This window comes from Cydia strobilella, chromosome 23, assembly GCF_947568885.1.
Source record: "Cydia strobilella chromosome 23, ilCydStro3.1, whole genome shotgun sequence".
Taxonomy (NCBI): domain Eukaryota; kingdom Metazoa; phylum Arthropoda; class Insecta; order Lepidoptera; family Tortricidae; genus Cydia; species Cydia strobilella.
Genome location: NC_086063.1, coordinates 9,146,076 through 9,170,810, shown reverse-complemented (window position 1 = coordinate 9,170,810; position 24,735 = coordinate 9,146,076). Strand labels below are relative to the sequence as shown.

At 38.2% G+C, this 24,735-nt stretch overlaps 1 non-coding gene across 1 annotated transcript; it reads left to right on the top strand.

Annotated features, from left to right (window-relative positions):
• The first annotated feature begins 21,288 nt into the window (after nucleotides 1-21,288).
• Trnad-auc (transfer RNA aspartic acid (anticodon AUC)) lies at nucleotides 21,289-21,361 on the top strand. Its single transcript has one exon. It is a non-coding gene; the product is annotated as a tRNA-Asp (tRNA).
• The last annotated feature ends 3,374 nt before the right edge of the window (nucleotides 21,362-24,735 follow it).

The following is a 24,735-nucleotide window of genomic DNA, read 5'->3' as shown; positions in this document are numbered from 1 at the left end:
AAACGTCATCTTAACTGATACTGGATACTTCGAATCAAATGCTTTTGTTATTCGTAGATGTTCGCAATTTGAATGTCATTATTAAATCGATACAATAATCACTATGCAATAACAACTTTCTAACAGATAACAAAACAGTTTATCGAACTTAAACTATCGTGAGACATATTTCAAAATATTTAGATCAGTACGGTTTTTACTCACTATTATTTTTAGTCGCTTTTGGCGACATGTTTCGGATTCTTTGGGAATCCTTCCTCAGGCACGAGTGTCCGCGGCGGTTCTACGTCGTGCACTTTAAAACAGTTTATCTTTGTGCTGGCCGTAATGTGTGGTTTATTAACGTATCATAGAGTGTTTGTGACTTGTGTGTAGATAAAACTTTTCATAAGTCATAACAGCGCCATCTTGCGAATTAAAATGTATAAACTTCAGTGATGACTTTTTTGCAAACACAAACACACCTACTATCAGCTAGTCGCCATTAACCGCTATTCAGTAAAAAAACTATTTAAGCAATTTATAATTATTAAAAAAATACACAATCCCAAACTACTTATTTACGATATACTTAAATAAAATCAATTTAAATGTCTTCGGTTACTCATACTCATACTCATATTATTTATTATATTTCTAATAAATAAAATAAAATAAATAAAAAAGCCTTTTATTCTAAGCACTGAGTTTTCCTAGTTACATATACTCGTATTGTATAAAGAAAACATTTTTATTTGAAATTTGTTTTAGGTTTTTTATATATTCTTGTTTTGTGCGTTAGACCCCTTCTGGGTGAAGGCCTCCTCCATCGATTTCCACTTGTCTCTGTCTTGAGCCATTCGGATCCAGTTTTTTCCAGACGTTTTTTTGATGTCTTCGTCCCATCTTGTACATGGTTTGCCGCTACGTCGTTTGCCTAGAGGGCCACCCCATTTTGTGATCTCAGATGGCCATCTGTCATCTTCGAGTCGTGCCACATGACCTGCCCATCGAAATTTAAATTTTTTTGCATAGCACAAAGCATCTATAGTTTTTGTTACACTTCTTATTTTAGTGTGCCGAACTTTCTCAATTTTTTTAATTTTTAGGATGCTGCGTTCCATGGCTCTTTGGCATGTAGTGATTTTGTTTGAGACCTTTTTTGTAAATTTCCAAGTCTGGCAGCCATATGTTAGGCACGGAAGTATGCAGGAGTCCATTATTTTTCTTTTTAATTCAATTGACATATTGCTTTTTAATATTTCTTTGTAGCTCCAGAACTTATTCCAGCTTTGTCGTGATCTTCTTTCTATCTCGAGCTCGTTGTTGTTGCTTTCAAATCCGATTTGCTTGCCGAGATAGATATACTGTTCAACATACTGTACTGGTTCATTTTCCAAGGTGATATTTTTCTTTATGCTGTTTGTCATAATTTTGGTTTTTGATAGGTTGATCTCCAAGCCTACTTTTTTACTAGCTGCTTGGAGTGTTTCTATCGTGTATTGTAAATTTGCACTTGTTTCAGCTAATAGGACCAGATCGTCTGCAAATCTTAGGTGTGTAAGGCATCTTCCTCTGACTTTTAAGCCATAATTTTTCCAGTCTAGTGGGCTTATAACTGATTCCAGTACAGAAATAAATAATTTTGGCGATAATGGATCCCCCTGCCTAACTCCTCTTTTTATGGGAAAGCTGCAGCCTGCTGTCTCTAGTTTGATTTTACTTGTGCTTTGTTTATATATGTGTTTTATTATTGCTATATATTCTCTTTCTACTCCTTGGCTTTTCAGTGCTTGCCAGATACTGGAATGTGAGATTGTATTGTATTGTATTGTTGTGTGTTGTTGTGTTTTGGTAATCAATGTAAGCTATGTATAAGGATCTTCGTTTTTCTTGGTACTTTTCGATAACAAGTTCGAGTGTGTGTATATGATCTATTGTAGAGAAGCCTTTTCGGAATCCCGCTTGCTCTACAGGTTGTGTTTCTTCTAGTTGTTTGCTTATTCTGCGGTCTATAATAGATGTGAAGATTTTGTATAAGGTTGATAAGAGGCTTATAGGCCTGTAGTTGCCCATGTCGTTAGGGTCTCCTTTTTTATATAATAATATAATCTCAGATTCTGACCACTGCGAGGGAGTTTCTGCTGTCTCTAGTATTAAGTTGAATAAAAATGCGAGTGGAGTAGCTAATATTTCAATTCCTAATTTTATATCTTCGTTTCTTATGTTGTCACAGCCGGGGCTTTTTCAGATTTTAGTTTTTTTACAACTTGAATGATCTCAGCCTCATCAATTTGTTGTATCTGATTTACTTGATTTAAGCATGATTCCGTTTCAACATTATTGTTTTCTGTGTCTTGAGTAGCACTGTATAGCTTTTTGTAGAAGTTGGTAGCAATAGTAATAATATCTGTGCGGTTTTGTGTTGTTTCACCTGACTGTTTTAAGCCTTCTATCCAGGTTTTATTTGTTTGCAGCTTTTTGTATGCCTTTTTTAAACCCTTGCCTTGATCAAGATAGGATTGGAATGTCTTCAATCTGTAGTTCTTATAATCCGATTTTATATATTTACTGGTGAGTTTATATAGAGCACTGAGTTCATTCTTTTCCGATCTAGATTTTCCTGAAATTTTTTGTAGTTGTTGTCTTCTCTGTATCAGTGCCAAAGTTCTTTCTGTTAAGATGTTGTGTTTTGTAGTGGATTTTTTTGGCGATTTTGCTTGTTTTAGACTGTCCTTGATGATGTGTATTAATTTATTATAGTGGGTTTGAACAGATTCTTGACTTTGATTGTTTCCTTGTGTATGTAGATGTTGTTGGAGGTTTGTCTTGTAGGTTTCTATTTCATTGTCAGTATTTAGAGTGTTATTCTGAATATTTGTATATCTGGACCTGTTATTTTTGAGGTTTTTTAACATTATTGTGCCTCGAACCATTCTGTGGTCAGTTGAAAAATTTAAGTTGAGTGTTTCTATATTTGTAAATAATTTCGGTTGATTTGTCATTATATAATCAATTTCATTTTTATATTTGCCATTTGGGGAGCGCCATGTCCACCTGCAATTTGGTTTTTTGTTAAAGAAAGTGTTGATCACCGAGAGCTTGTTTTCAAAAGCAAAGTCTATTAGCAGTTGACCTCTTTCATTTCTTTCTCCGTATCCATATTTCTTGGTTATAATGTGTTCTTCTTGCAGTGGCTTTCCTATTTTAGCGTTAAAGTCTCCCATAACTATTAGATTCTTATAACTGGATTCTATTGCTCTGTCTACATCTTTGTAAAACTTGTTGATTTCATCTTCACTTGCTGATTCTGTGGGAGCATATGCTTGGATAATGCTTATTTTATGTCCTTGAATGTTGAGGTCTAGTAGAGCTACTCTTTCTGTGATACCTCTAAAACTTTCCAAGTTTTTCTTCAAAGATTTGTTTTAAGATTTCTAATATAACATGTCAAGTCAGGATACAATTTATTTATTAACTGTAAATGGGTTAATAAAATAAAATAATTAGCTAAACATTTAAAAATTCGTCATAATTATAGAACGTGTGCTCGAGAAGCCAACTTTTTAGTTTTGACTTAAAACTAATCAATGAAGGAGCTGAAGTGACCGTCTCAGGTAGCCTATTGTAAACAGTTGGACCCATTACGTGTGTTACCTTGTTCGACCGTGCGAGTCTTCTTTGTACCGGAAGCAGTCTGCTTGGGTTCCGTAAATGGCGACCGGAGTCCGCGATAGTTACTCATGAAATAAAACTATGAAAACGGATTACATCGCGTAAATTGAATTTATAATACATCCCGACATTTCGAACCCTTTACAGCGTTCGTGGTCAACGGGTGACTGAGGAAAAGCTACAATATAGAATACTAGCTTTTGCCCGCGACTTCGTCTGCGTGGACTTAGTAACCGCAGCTAGAGTAAGAATAGCGCCAGGAGAAAATCTCATAGCAATCTAAATTTGAGCATATTGTGCACACAAATTAGCAGGCACTTCGTTAATTATCTCAATTCCACCCCGCTTTCTACTTTCTTAAGGGATGATTTTCGGGATAAAAACCATTGTGATACCTCTCCTATGTCCTTCTCAGGGACTCAACCTATCTCTATGCCAAATTTCATCTAAATCGGTTCAGCGGTTTAAGCGTGAAGAGGGAACACACAGACAGACAGACAGACAGACAGACTTTCGCATTTATAATATTAGTATGGATACGCGATATAATCCATTTTCATAGTTTTATTTCAAAATTAATATAAACGAGGTCCAAACTAGATTGGTTCGTAAAAGCGGAGCACTATGTAATGGACGAGACACTTGACAATCGATCCCGCTAACGCAATATGCAACCATATCGCTTTACCATCGAGAGGATTTTGAATAACAAGGTCACATTTTGCAAGGGATTTTCAGTTTACAAAACGTCCCGCTTGGCGCACTGTTCAAAATCCCATACAAAATGAGACTTAACGCAAACCGGTACGTCCGTCACGCTGTCGAATAAAATTTTCAAGGGTTCTGTTCGACATGGATCAGAGTTTTTAGAATTCAATTTTTCTATGTTGCTAGTATCGCTGATATTTCTGTGTTGCATGGTCAAGAATATAAATAAATATACTCATGGACAAATTTAGAGGAACGCAAAAAAATGATTTAATTACTGGATTACAACACCTAAAATAATTCCAAAGTTAGTAATTAAACTTATTTTTTGCGCCCTTCTAAATTTGTCCATGAGTGTAAGAATCAATGACGAAGTTCAAAACCAAAAAATTAAAAATACTTAAATCAGATAAATTTAGATTCTTCTCCTTTTTTACACACTTTTATTTAGCTTCACTGCGTACCTATATACCTTTGTATATATAGTGCTTCAAATCTTGTAACTAAAATTTGAACCACTTCCCGGTATCTGACTCAGTTGAAATTTGGAGTACTGTCGTAATTCCGGTGACAATGCAATAATATGCTAATATGGAGGTATTCTGATGATGCAGCCGGTAGGTAGCCAAAGGAACTCCTCGATGGAAAAACACAAACACATCAAGTTTAGGCTCATTAGAAAGGTCTCAAGAAGTACTCGATAGACATTCAAATGAGAAGAAGTACAGTCAGCAATGTAAGTGTGTGTCACAAAAAACTTTTTTTGACAGTTACTTGTTTAAGGCATAACATAATATTATAACTATTGTAATATGCTGTTAATAAATAATGACATGTGCGAGTAAAACTGCAGAATAATGTTGTGTCGATAAATCACGAGAGTAAAATATCGATAATTTCACCTAGAACCTCCATAAATGCAAATGAATGAATAATGTTAGTGACGTGCGGGTATCGACAAACTCAACCATCTTCAGTGGGAAGCAATCTATCGATATTGTTTACTTTCTATCGCCAGTAGGAGCTGGGCCTTTGTGGCGCTAACGAGAACGGTACAGTCTATGTATGCAGTATTATAACAGGCGTCGATTTTAAGTCACATAAACCTACCTGCCGCCGTACAGTAAAAGTTACGCTCTCAATTAAAAAAAATCAATAAATAATAAAATAACTCAAATAATTCAATAACAAAGATTCCATAATTAAAACAATCTGAAATGGCATAAAAAATGACATCAAATATTAACGTGTGGTATTAGATTTCGTTTCTAGAAATTGTGGTATAGATATAATATTATTATGTTACTTAGTTCGACTAGTGCGAGTAACAATTAACATACAAAACTTTGACTTGCTAATATTTCAAAATTAACCTACGACATAAGGTGCATTTTTAAGCCGTCTGCATACTTAACTCAATTTTGAGTGATGTGTGGGTTGGTTCCCTTATGCATAAAAACGTCCAATTGTAGCGGGCCATTGGTGAAAGGACCGGGCTGTATAGAAAGCAATTGCATATAGGTCGAGCAGAAGGAACGAAGTTCTTCCTTTCTGACTAAGCGAAGTACGTATTCAAATACATTACTAGAGTTCTTGCCCTATGATGGTCTTATAATGGCTTATAAACATTTTATTTGCCGGTCTTCGTCACATTGACCATAAGTATAACTTTGAACGAGTACCTACGAGTTGGTATTTCAATATAGGCACAGATTATAATTATTGTAATAGTCCTAACGAACATACTTATCTCTTAAAGAAAATGCAAATACTAATCGTTTTGATACCTATACAAAAATACAATGGAGTGACCTTCAACGCGCCGCTGCCCGCACCGCGCGCGCCTACACAACGCTAGGGTTGGCGACGCTTAGAAATACTTAGGTGTCTTAGGTAATTATAAATGTGTCGTGAAAACATTACCGACATCTTTAAAACTATTTAATAGTACCTACGTAGCTTGTAACTATCGTAAAAATAATAACAGTAGGTGTAAGTACCTATATTGAGAATGTCTACTTACTTTTCCTGATCTGTCGAAAGAGGAAAAAACGATATTTTTTGTTTGTTTTGTTGTTTCTGCATCCATCCACAGAACAATCTGTGTTATTTGTTCGTAACGAACACATTTATTTGGCATAGCGCGCGGTGACGTGCATGCGTGAGCGCATGTGGCAACCAACTAGCTGGCTTTTTTGTACCGCCGGTGGGATGAGATTCGTAGGCATAAATCCGAGCTCGCGCGGAGAGTTCCATAGGCCTGATATAGGTACTGTATTTAATTAAACTGTGAGGCGGACTTAGTGCCGGATCAGAGCTATCGCCGCGGGCAGCCGTGAATAGCTGTCTTATCCTACGGGATATTCTAGTCTTAGGGCTTAAATGATTTTGTGCACTATATAGCCTATAGAGAATATTTCACTGTATACAATAGGAATTTCCTTTTGTAGACGCTCCGGATGCGGAATGAGCTTCCCTGCCGAGGTTTTAATAGGGTCTACAAGATGTGGTTTTTTCAAAAAAGGAGTGAAAAGGTTTATCATTGCAGGCGTCCATAGGCTACGGTGACCGTTTACCATCAGGTGGATCAAAAATTATAGATTGATTGACCAATTTAGTAACCATAATCATGCTTTTCAGAAGCGCTGGTGGTCTAGCGGTAAGAGCGTGCGACTTCCAATCCGAAGGTCGCGGGTTCAAACCCCAGCTCGTATCAATGAGTTTTTCGGAACTTATGTACGAAATGCACCGAGTAACAATTTATCCGGCGCATGTAATAAAGTTGCAATTATGAAACTACCCTCCAAAATCAGGGTTCGATAATTAAACCATTCCGGGCCCATTAAGTAATTCAACATTAACGCACCGGAAGCGCTGACGCCGCCATTTCCAAATGCGGAAGTGGCGAGCACTTCCGGTTGCCGGAAATGCAGCGTTTGCACTTTGTCGATTATGAAATTGATTGGTTTATTGGAATGGTGTAAAGTTGTAGGTTTTAATTTATAATTTAAGCTCGTATTTAATGAGTTTTTAATTTATTTACAACGTGTAATAATTTTACATTTTCAATTGATGTCATCGATGAAACCATGAAACAAAAGTTGTTCAGTATGACCATGGACATAGTATAGTAGTTATAGACATGAAACCGAGCGACTAGGGGTAAGATAAAGACATGATTTAAACTTTCACGATTTTTACTCATTATTATTTACAACGACGGGACTTAATCGCGTAAAATAAGTATTAAACCCACCTCCGACGTTTCGAGGACGGCGTTGTCCCCGTGGTCTCGGAGAAGACCACCACGACCACGGGGACAACGCCGTCCTCGAAACGTCGGAGGTGGGTTTAATACTTATTTTACGCGATTAAGTCCCGTCGTTGTAAATAATAATGAGATAAAGACATATTCATGTATTGACAGGTTAATGTATGGCAGCATAATCCTTTTTCTCTTTCACTTATAAATTTCGGTATTTCGCCATCGCCTCCTACCTATGCTGCCATAACCCGACCATGAAAAAAAAACCCGGTCGGTGATAAGGACAAAGCATGGCACTATTTTCTCTTTCCTCTTATAGGAATCGCAATAAGACTATCTTTCTCCATCAAAGAGTGTCAGGCCCTTGAGTATGACCTACTCGTACACATTCACCCCTGAAAGTATGATCACTGACATACTAAAATCATTGACGAGTGTGCAGCAATTAATAATAAGTTCGCCTTTGTACAAATTATGTGTTTTTTTCTTGGTTTATGTTTCTTTTTGTACAATAAAGAGTTTTACCAAAGATAGATATAACTCCGTAATAGATAGATACAGTCTAAGGAAAAAACGTGCCTCGAAAATCAAGAAAATTTGATTCTTGTTCAGAGGGCGCTACTAGTTTTGGCCTACAGTCGTATAGATGGCGTTGACGGTTTCGTTTGTTATTTAACAATTTTAACGCATATCAGTGAAAGAACATGGGTCAAAATCATAAAAATAATTAATGCAAATAAAAAAAATCATTTATCTATATAAAATTCTATCGTATTTTTATAAATCTTCATTTTTAGTTTTAAAGTGTGTCGACAGATGGCAGTGAATTTACTGGGGTTACAAAATTTACTATGACAGTACCGCTCAGACCGCTCTAGTATAAGTTACTCTATGGTTTTACTACTACTACTACTAATATTAATATTTTATTGAATACTCCAAAAAATAAAATTATATTTTAGTTTATTTATATTTTAATATTTTTATTGACCATACGTACATAAAATACACGTACAAGGAATGAAGATATAAATTACATTGCAAATACTACTCTAAATGATACATTATTGATTAATTTACAATAGAATACCTACAACACAATAAAATTGCAATAAAAAAAAAACTTAATCTAAACTAACCCATAAAAACTAGTCGAACAACCCCCCCCCCGCGCATCGCTCGCAAAGGTGCCCATCACGCTTGCCGCGTTTAATTAATAATGTTTACTTTCCAATAGACTATATAGTATATGTTTTATTTAACATCAAGTTGTATTATGAAATAGATAACTTTATGAATTAGTAACCAAACCAGCCCATGTCCACACAGTTGCAAAAATGTATACCCTACCTATATTATGAATCTAATTCATCCACATAGTTGGTACACCAACTGATGACTGACTGATGGTTGGTTGGATGCAGTATGCATTTTTGCAGCTCGCTGTGCATACATAACCGATTTTGCAATTAATTCTAAAGCACATAAAACAATAAAGCAGAGCAACGTCTTAATATTAAAAGCGCGACGCATCCAAATGGTGCATTGTTCGGGGAGGGCAATCGTAAACAATGTCACACTTCTCACGGGGATATATGGACTAAGACACAAGAGAGAGCGAGAGGAAAAACCCTAATTTTAACTTTTCGCCTGATGGTTCGACTGAGTGGCGGAAGACAGGGGAGGGGAGACCTTTGCCCAGCAGTGGGACATAATATAGGATGTAAAAAAAGAGAATAATGCACCCAGATACAAGAGAGGAGCAACGAATAAAATGTGTCAATGCTTAGATGGTCAGGTGGAGTTACAAGAATAGATAAGATACGAAACGAACTTATCAGAGGCAGCTTCAAAGTCACTCCCATCTCCGAAAAACTTACGGAAACGCGACTAAGGTGGTACGGCCATGTTATGCGGAGAGACGACGGCCATGTCGTGCAAAAAGCTCTTGCTCTGCCAGAAGGCAAAACAGGTAGAGGAAGGCCCCCTCTGACGTGGTGGACGAGTATGGCCAAATTATTGGAAAAAGCCCAACTACCCAACCCGACAACTCAAGACAGATCGTCTTGGCGCCGAAGGATAAGGAGAGCCGACCCCACCTAATGTGGGATAAGGCAAAGGAAAAGAAGAAGAAAGAAGAAGAGGTCGCCATTTAGAAAGTTTTGGTTAATGGTCCGATTGTGTTTCGAACATGAATAGCCTTAATAATACGTTAACTGGTTTAGTAGTTCCGAGTCGAATTGCTTCTTGAAGACTGACTTGAGCAACGTTTAGTCTAGGAACGGTTAAGTTGAGGTGTATTCAAATAGTAGAGTGTTCAAGGAAGGCAATCGTAAACAATGTCGTACTTCTCACGGGGATAGATGGGCCAAGATACAAGAGAAAGCGATATATAAAAGAAGAATGATGCAAACTAATTCCTTATATATACAAAATACTTTATAGTAAAACGCATCCAAATGGTACAGTGTTCGCAAGAGTGTTTAAAAAGAGAGATTGTCAAAGATAAAAAATCATACCAAAATTTAATATTGTAACAAGTGAGAAAGTACTCGTAAATTCACCACCATGTTGGTTTTTTTGGGATGACGACTTTATTGCATTTCAAACAAGAGCATTATTATTGATCGCACTGGCTTAGTGATCCTGTCTTGATTTGATCCATGAGTACTTTCGCAAAGTGACATTTTAAAATACTCAAGACAACTGGTCTATTTAAAGTAATCTAAGAACATTATCGAAGTTCTAAGGTCTATTATGCTGCTGTTATTATTAAGTAATGGCGCAGTCGGTAGGTTTCTTTACTATAGGTGACTGTTTGAAGACAAATTTGATAATAGGAATAGACGATTATGTACGGCTCTGGTAGGCACAGCCTCACCGGTGACAATTTTTTATTTATCTCAGTTAGCCTTCGCAACACGGATTTGATTATGTGACCGCCACTAAAGCTGTATTCTGTGCATTTTAATTTCTAGTTCTTCGGTTACTACTACTATCAAGTTACTTTTTTCCATAAGAAAATTGGACAGAAAATCGCTGCCTCCTGTCCCTTGTCACAGAGCAGCAAACGAGACATAGTAGAGTTCCAATTACGCCCTTACCTTTGTTTGACATCATAAACAATCGCTGCTTTTCAATATGCTGCAATGCTTTTTAGGGTTCCGTACCCAAAGAGTAAAAACGGGACCATATTACTAAGATGTCTGTCTGTCTGTTTCTCTGTCTGTCTGTATTTCTGTCTGTCTGTAACCAGGCTGTATCTCATAAACCGTGATAGGTAGAGTTGAAATTTTTACAGATGATATATTTCTGTTGCCGCTATAACAAAAAATACTAAAACAGAATAAAATAAATATTTAAGTAGGGGCTCCCATACAACAAACGTGATCTTTTTGCCGTTTTTTGCGTAATGGTACGGAACGCTTCGTGGGCGAGTCCGACTCATACTTAGCCGGTTTTTTGTACACTATTAAAACGAAAGTGGAGAACCCGCGCGAAATCGCATTTTCATACAAACAATCCTCATTTTCCTCTCTGGATATTAACATTAGTGAAAATATTTTAACACATTTTGTTGTATATCAACCACATCTATGCCCCTGCGTTTGATTTTTTCGAATTTTTAATTATTATAAGTAAGGAGCATTTAAAAATTTGTATTAAATCTGTTTTTCGTTCCTAATTTTTACAATAATCAAATTATCGAAAAAAATCAAACGTAGGGGCATAGCTATGGTTAATATACATCAAATTACGTAAAAATATTTTCCATAATGTCAATATCCAGAGAGGAAAATGAGGACTACGTTTGTATGGAAAAACGGCCTCTTAAGGTTACACTCAGATTACGACTGCAGCGTCGCAGCAGTAATATCGATGAATCTAATAACTAACCTCACAATAACCTCAGTATAACTTAATTATATTGCTTGTTTCCAGCTTTGATTACTTAATAATGAAACTATTCTCCATTCGATATATACAAATAGATACAGATTTGATTGAAATATGCCCACTAGTTATGCATAACACTATCTAATAGTACTCCACTAAATCACAATGACAACAGGTCACCTTATATCAAATTGTGTATTAAGGTGGACCGATTTGATTGCTTTTGATTGTAGATTGGCCGTCATCATCCAATATTGCGGGGTTTCATAATTAATACAGTATATCAAGCGCTTTCCTGAATAGGGGTTGGAATAGATTAGAATACAGAGAAGTCGGTCGGAGCGCTGGTGGCCTAGCGGTAAGAGCATAACCTGCCCGCGCAGCATGTTACGACTCCAGCCCGCGCAGCATGGTTCCCCTATCACTAAGTCCATCACTTTCGCACTCACATACTTGTTAGAACGTGACAGGCATGGTGATAAGCGTACCGTGCTACGACCCCTGCCCACGCAGCATGGTTTCCCCTATCACTAAGTCCGTCACTTTCGCACTCACTTACCATGATGCGTGGGCAGGCAAAGTATGTTATCTTCATACAACGCACCGCGCGCGACTTGTATACACTGCGCCATCGTATCTATGCGTCGCCGCACGCACACTCAAGCAAAATCTCTACTGGCGCACTGAGAAACGGGTCGAGATTTTGTTTGAGTGTGCGTGCGGTGACGCATAGATACTTATGGCGCACACATACAAGTCGCGCGCGGTGCGTTTGTATGAAGATAAAATACTTTGCCCTGTTTATACTATCGTAAGAGCGACTTTCAATCCGGAGGTCGCAGGTTCAAACCCCGGCTCGTACCAATGAGTTTTTCGGTTAAGTACGAAATATCATTCGATATTTACCAGTAGCTTTTCGGTGAAGGAAAACATCGTGAGGAAACGGGACTAATCCTAACAAGGCCTAGTTTCCTCTCTGGGTTGGAACGTCAGATGACAGTCGCTTTCGTAAAAACTAGTGCCTACGTTAATTCTTAGGATTAGTTAGCAAGCGGACCCCAGGCTCCAAGGAGCCGTGGCAAAAATGCCGGGATAACGCGAGGAAGATGATGATGAGTCCTGAAGTAATCACAAAAAATATGGTTGTCTGTAAAGTCGGTTTACGGACGATAATTTTGCGTGATAACGTCGTAAGAAAGCATTGATGAAAAATTGCATACTTTTAGTTACCATGGAGATCTGTCCACAACGTTTCCATGGAGATCTGTATACAATAACGTGATACTTTTTCGTGCATGCCACCGGTGTTCATTTATAAGACGTTATCACGTCAAAACTATATCAGCGGTTTCTGGCAAAATGGTTGCGCTGTAGTAAGCGCTGCGTTCCACAGGCGGACAGGCATTGTTATCATGACAATGCTTTGGTAAGCGGGAATCCTAACACAACGCAGCACTAAGTCTTAATAACGTGGCCTGTATTTCATCTGCGTTCTAGAACGGAGTTGAAGATATTTTTCACTTCTCATGCTTCTAAAGTTCGTCTTTGTTGATGAGACGATAATGCTCTAGTGTACAAAACTCAGCATTGTGTTTAGAAGACCCGTTATGAGCTAAGAGTGTTCCAGGGTACGCAGCCAACATGCTAATCGTCTACGCTTCGTGGCGAAATAGAATCAAGAATCAAATGTTTTATTCAGTAGACAGATGTTTAAAAATTCACGATAATCAGTTTGGATTTAAACCAGGCCTGTCGACTGAATCCGCTATCTTGGCATTGAAACAGACCGTTAGGTACTACACGGACCGCCGAACAGCTGTATATGCCTGTTTCTTAGACCTTTCCAAGGCATTCGACCTCGTGCACTACGACATCTTGTGGCGGAAGCTTGACGACATTAACTTGCCAGCTGACATTAGTGGAATTTTTAAATTCTGGTACCACAACCAGGTTAATTTCGTCAGATGGTCGGAATCCTTTTCTCGGCCATATGGCCTGGAATGTGGTGTACGTCAGGGTGGGTTAACCTCACCGAGGCTTTTCAATCTATATATTAATGCATTGATAGAGGAGCTCAGTAACACCCGTATAGGCTGTCATATCGATGGAGTATCTGAGCTACGCCGACGATATGGTGTTACTGAGTGCCTCGGCCTACGGATTGGCTAAGCTCATTTCAATATGTGAGAAATACGCTTCGTCATGGTTTGCTGTATAATGTGTACAAAAGCGAATGCGTTGTCTTTAAGGCCAGAGGTAAAGCTACACCGAAGTTTCCAAGTGTCAAACTGAATAGCCACCCGCTACGAATAGTGGACCAATTTAAATATTTGGGCCACATCGTAACCTCTGACCTTAGGGACGACGTGGATATCGAACGAGAACGCAGAGCGCTGTCCGTCAGAGCTAACATGATAGCTCGCAGGTTTGCTCACTGCACCAAAGATGTAAAAGTAACCCTTTTTAGGGCATACTGTACGACCTTTTACACAAGCAACCTGTGCGCTGATTATACTCATAAACGGTACAGCGCTCTGCGTGTTCAATATAACAACGCTTTCAGAGTGCTGATGGGGCTGCCCAAATTCTGTAGTGCATCGGGGATGTTCGCGGAGGCGCGAGTGGACTGCTTCTACACCACCATGCGGAAGCGAGCTACATCCCTGGTGCGCAGAGTGAGGGCCAGCTCCAACGGCATTCTGAGAATGTTAGCAGACAGAATTGATTGCCTGTATCTGAATAACTGCTGCTTGATACACGCACGCAGTAATAAATAAATAAATATATATATATATAGTTATAGTATAGTTATAGTTATTAAGGATAGTTATGTATATAGTTCTAACACTTAGATAAGATAAGTTAAATTTAAGGTAATTACTAACCCAATGATCCCCGATGGTCTTAAATAAAGAATTTTATTTATTATTATTATTATTTATTCGTGATAAACTTAAAACTAAAAATACATACAAAAGTATAACTAAAACTATAAGCATTCATAAAATAGGTAGGGGTTAAAGTTTACCACGAAAATGGTCTCGCCTCAGCATGAGCAGCAGACTCTCGCAGACCCGAAAGTCAGCGCTGATCTTTCGGCGAGACCATTTTGGGCCACTATCGCAGCCGTACGACACGGCCCAACCATAAGCTGAAAGCAGCCTTAGCAGCAGCAACCAGCGCCATCTTGTCTACTGTCTGACAATGTCATTATTGACAACAACAAATGATGGAACGAAACGCAACTGTCACTGTCACACTAATATGGAAGTGTGATAGAGAATCACAAAGCGTTTTGTTGTCGTAGCTCAAGCGATTGTCACCTTGGATTTTGGATTGCGCCATTGTGACGACGTGACGCGGCCGCTGCCGGATACCATCGAGAGCTCGGACTATTGGCCGAAGGGTGTAATATTTTGACAGTTTCGTGAGAATCGGCCGAGTCCTACACCAGAACAGGTGACGCAGCAAAAAACTGTTGTCGTCAAACTAATTTTGTATGTATGAAGCGCTGGTGGCCTCGGTAAGAGCGTGCTTCCTGGAGGTCGCGGGTTCGAACCCCGGTTCGTACCAATGAGTTTTTCGAAACTTATTTTCGAAATATCATTTAATATTTACCAGTCGCTTTCGGTGAAGGAAAACATCGTGAGGAAACCTGACTAATCCTAACGAGGCCTAGTTCACCCTCTGGGTTGGAAGGTCAGATGGCAGTCGCTTTCGTAAAAACTAGTTCCTACGTCAATTCTTAGGATTAGTTGTCAAGCGGACCCCAGGCTTTCATGAGCTTGTTAGTCTGTGTGGTATCGGTTGTCAGAGAGCGTCCCATTCGAGGTAGCTTGCCGCTCGAGGGGTTACAATAAATTTATTCGTTACCAATCTGTAACGCACATAATTATAATAAACTAATCAATATACTCACATGCTCGGGTATTAATTTATATGTTTGTTTTCACCTTCGAAACTCCGCGGGCCCAAATATTTATCGTCGAACATTTTAACCGGAACATTAGCGGTCTCATTAACAAGCACATGTTTTATCCCGCCATTTTTATGGTCCAACATTCGCCAAATTACTAATTTGGCTGTTGCGTTATTGCTCAATGTGTCTGTAATTTCAGCAATATTTTTGGGTGATACATTTTGATTTTTATTGCATATTTTATGTTCCCATTTTCAAAATGACCATATTTGTACCTATTTAAAATAACTTTTTCACATCACCTTTTCGAAAAAGGGCTTTTTCTTCCCCGCTAGGAGGGATCAAAGTGGCACTTTTCTTCCCTGCTAGGAGGGATCAAAGTGGCACTTTTCTGTTCTAGAACACGATTTTTTTTTCTTTTTTGCATACTACATTTTTAGATTAAATCTTATTTTGGAACATAACAATTTCCTCATGGGTGATGTGAAAAGCAGTGTGTTTCATGGTAGCAAAATTATTTCTACCTGGGGCGTTAACACTTAAATCCCTCACTACGCTTAGGTTTCTATTATAGAATCCCTCTCTACACTCAGGATTTAATTATAGAATGTACGCCCTCGCCGTAAATATATGTCATTTTGCTCCCTTGTAACACAATCTACTATTTTACGAAGTACTACTGATATGTGGGGCAACCGGATGGAAAACGTCCGTCTGGGCGTCCCATATAGTATATTACGCCATATACCGCTGGAGTGACAAAACCCTAAAAAACCTGTCCGGCCTCGGAATACCCAACTGACGTGAAGTGGCGCAGAATAGGGCAGAGTGGCGCCCTCTTGTGCCGGAGGCCGAGATTCTTTTTGGGTACTAAACCAATGAAAAGTACAAAGTAAATACTACTAGATTTATATTAGCTGTAAATCTATTTCATTTGTATACCTACAGAAAGATTCATCATCATCATTAGCGTTTGTCCCGTAGTGTGACGGGGTCCGCTTTCCTACTTTTTTCCTTCCACTCTATCCTGTACATCGGTTTACCCAAAAATTTAATCATTCTTATTAATTAAGGATAACCTATTATTTATTTTCTGTTAAAACAATAAAGTGAGCTAAAACTTAATAACCTAAACTAAAATCTTACAAATAAAAAATCTGACCTAGGTCTCGGTCAGGTAGGGTGCCCAGAAGGCTGGCCGCATTTCCGCGCTGTAAAGATTGCTGATGCGCCGATATGTCCTTGTAACCTAAGTTAAATTAGATTTATTTTTCCAGACAGGATGTTTCTAGAGAAATGCACAGTTGAGGACCGCCAACCATAAGCGGTGAAGATGGACATGTTGACGCGTGGATGGCGAAAAGGAGCAGCAGGGGGCCTTGTTCCAATTTTGGCTCTTTGTGAGAGTACATATTTTAGATTACTGTGGTCGCAGTTTGCAATACCATTTTCCTCGCATTATCCCGGTTTATTGCCACGGCACATGAGAGCCTGGGGTCCGCTTGACAACTAATCCCGAGAATTGGGGTATGCACTAGTTTTTACGAAAGCGATTGCCATCTGACCTTCCAATCCAGAGGGTAAACTTGGCCTTATCGGGATTAGTCCGGTTTCCTCACGATGTTTTCCTACACCGAAAAGCGACTGGTAAATATAAAATGATATTTCGTACATAAGTTCCGAAAAACTCATTAGTACGAGCCGGGGTTTGAACCCGCGACCTCCGAAATGATCGCACGCCTTTACCGCTAGGCCACCAGCGCTTGGAATACCATACTTGCGATTTCTCCCACCGCGATTTTTTGCTATTTTTTTATTTTTACCTGGCCTAAGCAAAAGCGCCATAACATTCGTTTCCCTAAATTACGTTCAGTACAAACACATTACACAATCCCAATTCAAACGGCTCGCAATAAAATCGACACCCATTCGGCCTCCATTAATCCAGTGTAAATCGTAATAAACTACTAAACTTTAATCGTAAATTAAGCGTTGTCCGAATCGTAAATTAAGTCGTAAAATCGATTAGGCTAGGAGCTGGTTCAAAATGTGGACGGTTTTACAGATCAGATTTCTCTGATTAAAATGTGAAAATATTTCTTTGACGGCATTCTAACCTAACCTGTAGTGACCGTGTCTACGATGCAGGGATCCCGGGGTCAAATCCTGATAAGGGCAATTATTTTTGTCTTGTGATAAACATACAGTTACATGGCGTCGCATCACCAGGGAAGTGGTGGCGAAAGACTCAACCTAGACATGACCACGACCACTCCGCCAAGAGTGCACGGCTAAGAAGAAGCCTTAGGGGAGACCAAGGTGAGTTGTGACACTTGTGACAGAGAGTTCTGATATTGACGATTTTTTGGAACCTCTTAACTGTTAGCGAGCTCGCATCAGGATGTCACAACTCTCCTCTGTCACAACTCACCTCGGTCTCCCCTACTGAGCTTAATGTGTCACTAGGTCGATTTGTGTAAGATTGTCCCATAATACTTATTCATTAAGCCTTCAATAAATTCAAAAAACAAAAAAGCCTTTAATAAGGGTGGTCACCAAAATGATCAAATCCTGTCACCGAAGTGAAAATACGGGCATCAATAAAACCTAATACTAGCATACAAAAATTAGTAAACCGTTATCACTTCTCTTTTTTGTGCTATAATTTAGTAGATTTTTCGTCTATTAAATGTCTTCTAAAAACATCGTTTTAAGTGAAATAAAACTTTGAAAGCGGATTATATCGCGTATATATTTATAATACATCCCGACGTTTCGAACCCTATACATCGTTCGTGGTCAACGGGTGATTTGAGAGATTGTTTTAAATTTATAAAATGTATAATGTATGTTTAGTCTATAAATTATTTGTAATATGGGCCTGTTGCATTTTAAATTAAATAAATTAATATTTAAAATCAAGTTTTGAAACAAAGCTCTAGGCCTACATTCAAATCGAGCACAGTTCTAAACGATAAGCTTATTTTACGGGAAATGTTTTAAATTCAGTAGAAAACAGCCATTTTCAACCAAAAGGGTACTTATTGTCGCTTGTCAGTAAGGCGTTATTTCCATATAGCTTCAATTAGAAATTAACCTTATCGACAACCGACAATGTGGTACCTTTTGGTTGAAAACGTCACAATTTATGGCTTAAGAGAGATAATTTCGATTTCCAGTTAACGGTGAACAAGTATCATTTAGTAAGTACCTACGCAAAGATATTATGTATGTATAATAAGGAGTGTACGGGCATGTGATGCGGAGGGATGAAAGTAATGTGACGAGAAAGGTATGAATGAATGTGGAGGGAGGTACGAGGAGAGGAAAACCGAGGAAAAGGTGGATGGACTGTGTGAAAGATGATATGAAACTAACGCAAGTGAATGATGAGATGACGGGTGACAGAGAGGTATGGAAGAAAAAGACATGCTGCGCCGACCCCAAGTAAATGGGACATGGGCAAGAGAATGATGAATAAGGAGTGTTTCCAAAATTGCAAAACTTTCAACAGGTGAGGTCAATGAGGGGAAGACCGGCATATAAAATGTAAGTAAGTAAGTAAGTAAATATTCTTTATTGCACCAAAATTATACATTTTACATACATGTAAAACTACAAAGAAATATTTAAAGAAAAAATAGAACCAGGTAACAACAGGCGGTCTTATCGCTAAAAAGCGATCTCTTCCAGACAACCTTTGGGTAGCAGGAAATGTAGAACTCATACAAAAGTCAACAGGTAGTGCAAAGAGCTAAATATGGAGACTATTAAACACAAACACACATACTACAATTACTACTTATACATATAAGTATTAAAACGAAACCTAACACACAAATAAATATACAATACATATATATATATATATATATATATATATATATATATATATATATATATATATATATATATATATATATATATAATATATTTATACAAGCATATATACAATATATAAAATGGCAACTTAAGGCAGAGATAGAAAGTATAGGTTATTAGTTTATGTATTGCAGGAAAGACCGTCATAGGGTAAGAACTATTTGTGTACGTACGTCGCTTAGAAAGGAAGTCCTTCGCCCTTCACTCCTTTGCTCTACCGACCTTCTGTAATTGGAGTATGTGTACAAATGCAAGAGTTAAAAGCGACGAAAGAGCTTGTAGACGGTTTTCTCTAATAGACCGTCTTCCCCACATTGCCCTTATTCTTACTTTAGGCGAGCCTTGTGTTTGTTTGCCACACAGATGGTAGGAAACATAATCAAGGTTTAAAATAAAAAAAAGCTAAAAACATGTGAACCTTTATTGCCTAGACATTAAGGACATATTTTTTTATGATATGGGAGGCAAACGAGCAGACGTACCTATAGCCTGATAGTAAGCAATTACCGTTGTCCAAGGACACTTGCAACACCAGAGGGGTTGCAAGTACGTTGCCGGCCTAAAAGACTGGAGTAGAATTGGTAGGGAAGGATTAGTTGGCGCTCTTTTCTTGAAAGTCATATCGGTATAGATATTTTTGGCCCATTAACCTCTCTCTAAAATCTGTTCAGTATAGGTAACACTTGAATGTCCATTAAAAGAGGTATCTATACTCTGATTCCATTATTTCCTCGTGAACGTGCTACATTAGCTAGACATTGCACAGCAGACGGGCGTAGTCGGTGAATAAACACAAAGTTGATTACACCGGCCATTGGGACGGTGTTATGCAGTAGCACACCATTTTAAAATAAAAATTAAATCTATAAGCATTACAAATCAAATATTTTGAAATCAGATCGCTTACCTTACCTTTACCCATCTTATCGATATTTAAGACATTGACTGAAAGAGATCTAAATAAGAGAAAAGATACCTATGCCAATGGTCCTTCCCTATACTCAGATTCCATTATTTCCTCGTGAACGTGCTACCTTAGCTAGATATTGCACAGCAGATGGGCGTAGTCGGTGAATAAACACTAAGTTGATTACACCAGCCATTTGAACCGTGTTATGCAGTAACACACCATTAAAAAAAACAAGGAGCATTCGGGTGACATTCGGATGTCAACTGCATCTGAATTTCTGTCGCGGCGTCGCTGATTCTTTTGATACAATTAGTGACGTGACTGTCTCGGTTATGACGTTAATTCCGTCACTCATTTTATCAAAGCAATTGACAGATATAGCGGCGGCATCAATGACGCTGCAACAGTAATGCAGCCTGCAGTTGATACCTAACATCACATTTTCGCTCGGGTGTGTGGGTGTGTGAGCTTACAAATGTTTTTTTGAGAATGCTAGCTAGATAAGTTCTTGTTTGATACCATCTAAGTTTTAAGCTTATCCCTATTAATATTTACAAAAAATAATTACCGTTTGATTTATCCTCTAAATGTACAAATAAAAGTCAGTTGAATTTCAAATCAACTGTGAAGGGAATATGCAACCATTTTATTTTGAAATCGAACGAAACAAAAGAAATGCAGCTCTGAACCAATTTAAAATGGTTTAAATTTAAAAGTGGAAAAATTACTGCCTTGGGTGAATGATTGGGCGGATGAGGTCTTGGTGGCTCAGTTGGCAGAGCGCTGGAGTATCGATCCAGGGGCCGTGAGTTCAAGTCTCACCCAAGGCAGTAATTTTTCCACTTTTAAATTTATTCTAAGCTTAATAGCATCGATCGCAGACGTTTCTGCTTGTTAAAAATTAATTTAGAATGGGTAGCACATCGTAACTGGTGAATTTCCAATATGACTTGGAACTCCGGTGGCCGTTTAAGAAGTGTAACACTCTTACGGTAGATGTCGCTAGGGTCCCCTAGACCCATATAGTGGGAAGATTTGCTGACTATGGATGAGGTCTTGGTGGCTCAGTTGGCAGAGCGCTGGAGTATCGATCCAGAGGCCGTGAGTTCAAGTCTCACCCAAGGCAGTAATTTTTCCACTTTTAAATTTATTCTAAGCTTAATAGCATCGATCGCAGACGTTTCTGCTTGTTAAAAATTAATTTAAAATGGTTTAGATTAAACGGGCCTTACGTTTCGTGGTTATTAGACTTTTATCTTTACAGTAGGGTGTCTTGCCTAGTTCTAAAAAGCTTAAAGTGCTTAAGAGTTTGTGGGAACAACATAATTTCCATGTCCTTGTCCATTGCATGTTCGCTTCAAAATCTCGTTCAATCTGAATACTAAAACCAGATGAAGTTGGCATCAACTTCGAAGACATCATTTTTAACTGAATAATAATAAGAATTGTGGCTTACTGCATAACACCATCTAACGTGCGATTTATCCGTCCCCCGGACCGCAGACGCATCGGAACAATAAATATTAATTGCATTAAACCAACACGTGCTCACGTGCGCTTTGTGCAAACAACGTACATGGTGTAACGTTGATGTAACGTGTTGGTGTGTATTGTTGATACCTTTATATTTATAACATGTTATACTTTTTACACAATTTTGACAATAAAATAATATCTTATCTCAGCCTTAGTTGAAATACTTACTTAAAAAAGGTTTTTTTATATGTCTTAACAGTTCTTTGTCTATTTACTGAACTGGTGGTATCCAAGTGAAATTAAAATTCTTTATTTGTCAGAATACAGTAATATTGGGTCTTAAAATATTAAAAACAATCCCTGTGTTCAGCATGGAAGCAAATGTTATTAACTTATTACAAATGTTTATTTAATAATAAGCTTGTCAAAATTTCTAAAAAAGTCAGGGTTTTTAATAGGGTTTTTTGATAATTATGAGCATAATATTTTTTAAGAAGAGTCAAAATTCAAGTACCTAATTAAATTTTTAAAGTTCTCTCTAAAATTAAGCTCTTAAAAAAATGACACATAATAAATAAATTTTAGCAAATATTTACAGAACATAATAAGTAATCTAAATTAATGACGAGGCCTGTTGCGGATATCATTATTGGTATTTTTGGGACGAAGCATGTTGCTGATTTGCATTTGAAGCCACCGGACGAAGTCTGCGTTGCGGATTTCTTACATATATTTTTTTAAGATCTTGTTTTTGTCGGTTAATGTAATTTGATAGGTTTACACGTGAAAAAGAGCATTTATTTTTATCATTATTTACTTATAATTTATTTATCATTGAAATATCTTGCATAACGCCATCCAACGTGCCCGGACAGACGCATCGGCACTATAAATATTAATTGCATTAAACCAACACGTACCGACGTGCGCTTTGTGCAACTAATAAACGCCGTACGTGCTACGTTTGTCTTACTCGGTTATACATTAGTGTGAGCGAGACAAAACTATGTATGTGTATAGCGATGTCTCGTTCGCACACCGCGGCTTACGGGTCCATATTACTGCGATAACCGAGTTACTTGAGTATTTGATATATTTAACTTGGGTCTTAGGTTAGGGTTTTACAATGTGAATATAAAATTACAATTTAATAACACTTACAAAACAGTACAAAAAATATATAAACACATTATAAAAATCCTAACCTAGGACCCCGACGGCAGCGGGGCAAGGCCCAAGCTGCCGGTGGTCAGGACCGCAAAGTGAGGAACCGACGTAATATATGCGCCGTGTCCAGAATTACCACCTTCTGCATCTGACCCTTGATCCAACCATCCAGCGAGAGTCTCTAGATGTTTGTCGAGACTCTTCGCTATTAGACCATTCGCTGAAACGACTATAGAAACAATGATCGTCGAGTCAACATCCCACATGGCGGTTATCTCGTGAGCAAAGTCTAGGTACTTACTGGACTTGTCCTTCTCGGCTTTCACGAGATTCTTATCATGGAGGATGGTGATGTCAAAGCATGGCCCGGCGTTGCGATGGTTATATTTTATTATTATTACGAGCCCATATTGTCCCACTGCTGGCCAAAGGCCTCCCTACTATTCTTCCACAAATCCCTATCCCCTGAAGTCTCCCACCAGGTATGTCTGTTTTTTGTATTAATCTATTAATTAAGAAGTTTACGCCTTAAACCAACAAATCTCCCCTTAGCACCTCATAAAGATGCCATAATTCCCAAACACTAATTGGTGTGAAATGTCGCCGAGGAAATCCGACTGAGTGACTTTCCTTGTAATTGTGACGCTTTGAGTGAACGCACTATTGCGTGTGGTTTTAGTGTGTGGGACAAGGGTTGAGAGCATAGCGTGGCGATAAGCGATAGCGGATACCGCGGGAAAGCGGGTGTAAGTTGCGATTGTTATGCCTTGAGTGGACGCAGCATTGCATGTGGTTTTAAAGTGTGGGATAGGTATGAGAAAAAAGCATGGCGATAAGCGGTAGAGGATATCGGAGGCCTAATCAAAATGACAATCGTACATCGACAAACGCTAAATGAAAAAAAATCTACAATATTTGAGTTTCGATTGGCGTTTGCCAACTGCAGTTGCCATTCGAATGTAGTAGTAGTAGTAAACTCTTTATTGTACAAAAATACATATTAAAAAATACATGGTACAAATAATAAGATGTACAAAGGCCAACTTATCCCTTTGAGGGATCTCTTCTAGTTAACCTTTGAGTAGATGAGAGGAGAAAGTGAAAAGAGAGTGACAAATGTAGCAAAATGTACAACAAGGTACCAGAAAGACAAAGGATATAAATGCATACAAAATTAATAGGATAAACATATAATATATTACACAAAAAGGGATGGGGAAAATACACAAAAAATTGGAAAGAAGTAGAAAAATATAAAGCAAGATACAATACAAATATAGGCACATTAATCAATCAGATAACCATAGCTTCTTTAATCTCTCCTTAAACCACCTTTTCCCCTTATTATGTATGAATGTCACCTTAAGATATTTCTATTGCTGCGCGTAGCGCCGCACTGCTTTGCGTCCTTGTCACGATTTTCCACCTAGGACCCTGCGTAACTCGGTTGCAACAACGACAACATTTTCGGCAACGGGTTTGAATTGTGACTTTTGTCAGAATCTGAAATAATTCAGATAAAAAAAACAGCGAAGTTATTGTGCAATACAAATTGTCAAACTTTTAAGACATGCTCAGAGTATCTGCTGTAGGTATATCGAAGTAAAACCTGAGGAAACGCTAATACACTGCGCAAGCGCTGCGTTGCGACGCTCCGCAGGGTGCACGACAGCCGCCAGAGTCTCCTGGCCGTCGTGGCTGATAGATGGGACAGTAGCCTGATAAGGCACTGGGTCCTCTGCATTTATCTTTAGTACCTAAGATAGTTATTTAAGTTTAATTTTAAGTTAACCGTAGTTATACATTTTTAATTATTAAGATGTAGGTCTAACAAAACATTGACCATGTCTGAAATAA